The following is a 1,703-nucleotide window of genomic DNA, read 5'->3' as shown; positions in this document are numbered from 1 at the left end:
GAATGAGCTTTGGGAGATGTTTTGACTTTAGGCATGTTTTCTTCAGCTGCCCAACAAGTGGGAGGGGCTTGAGCCAGCTGTCCGACCAATCCAATGGTACGCTTGTACAAGATCTCAGCCGCTCTCTTGTTACTAGGACATAGATATCAAGCAACTACAGTTGACCCCTGCAACCCCCTACAGCCCCACCCAACAAATGCCCACTCACAGATCCTGACCCCCTCACTACTTGTGTCCCTCTCCATGTGTTTCTCCAGCCTTGTTCTGACATTTCCACCCAGATTCCGAAGCATCTTTTAGCCGGCGTTGGACATGCATTGTTGCGTCATGCTGCCATCTCAAATCCATTACAATTTCAGGGCATTTTTCGTCCAATGAGGCACCTCCAAACAGCAGTGGTTACTATATCTGTGCTAAAAGACATAAACATTCACCATGTGGAGCGGTGGAAAAAACTGAGACTTCAGACAGAAACACTTTGGGTCTTCTTAACCCTTGTGCTATCCTAGACACTTAAACATTGGGAGTTGGGTCATCCAGACCCACTAGACAGTGCGCTGAACCTTTTTTCCTCAACGATTTGTGAACCTCACTGGTGTCCATGGATTACATGAAATCTTTCCACCTTTATCCACCTTTGTCATGGTAGGGATAAAGGGTCAATGTAAGGGTGGGGTCATCTAAGAGAGAACAAGGGTTACACACTGAAAACATTTTTTTTAAAAACACTTAACATAGTCATCTTCCGATTTCGAGCTACATCCCAACTCACCTGCCTCTAATCTGCACAGTATGGCAATGTAAACCAAGAGGTCCTGTGTGGTTTTTAGAGATGAGCAGCAGATGAATCAGCATGCTAAAATGAAGAGGCAGGGTCATTGCATGAGAATGATAATAAATAGATGCGATGTATCCAGGCAACACACACCTCGGAGCTGCTCTCTCAAACAGCGTCATTGTGCGTCTTCACTGCCAGCTGTACACCAGGGACATTCATGCTTGTCAGTCTGCGGACAATGCGGTTTGCATCTCATGTTTTACAGTTCAGATTTGGCCGCAGAATAGACGGTAAAACTCCCCAGTTATGCAGCAGGAGCATTCGTTTTCTGTTTACTGGGAGGAAAATGGTCTTGTCCTGGTCCAGCATCTTTGTTGGACCTATGCTGTGTTCACACTACCCTCAGCAACACAAGTTCAAGCGACCACGTTCAAGAAGAAGTCTTTGTAAACACAGGTATAAACACATTTTGGGCTCCATGTTCAAAGTTTCATTTTCATGTGTCGCTGCGCAAATTTTAAGTCCATTTTCGGGCTCTACACACAAAACGCCCAACCACTGAATGCGTGTTAAAAACTAAACCAGTTAAACTTTGACCAATCAGGGACTCGGATTTGGCAGTAACATTTTGCTAGCATCTTTCTTAATTCACAAAAGTGCCAAACGTTTTATCATGAAGGAGAAATGAATAATTGTAGTTTGTTCCTGGCTGGAATCACAGTATAAAATACCAAGTCTTTCATATAATGGAATAGAGTTGTGAGAGAAAAAGCCTGGAGCAAGATTCATGAAATTTGCACCGCTTTCACATTTTGCACCAAACCTGAGTACATGTGCTAGTATTGGGTGGTGACAGTCCAGTCTGAAGACTGTATGCTGAAAGCACGTCACAGCGTGTTCAAGAACATGCTTTTAGCATTTGGCG

Source organism: Oryzias latipes, chromosome 4, assembly GCF_053564925.1.
Source record: "Oryzias latipes strain Hd-rR chromosome 4, Olatipes_Hd-rR_3.1".
Classification (NCBI taxonomy): domain Eukaryota; kingdom Metazoa; phylum Chordata; class Actinopteri; order Beloniformes; family Adrianichthyidae; genus Oryzias; species Oryzias latipes.
This window is presented reverse-complemented; position numbering follows the sequence as displayed.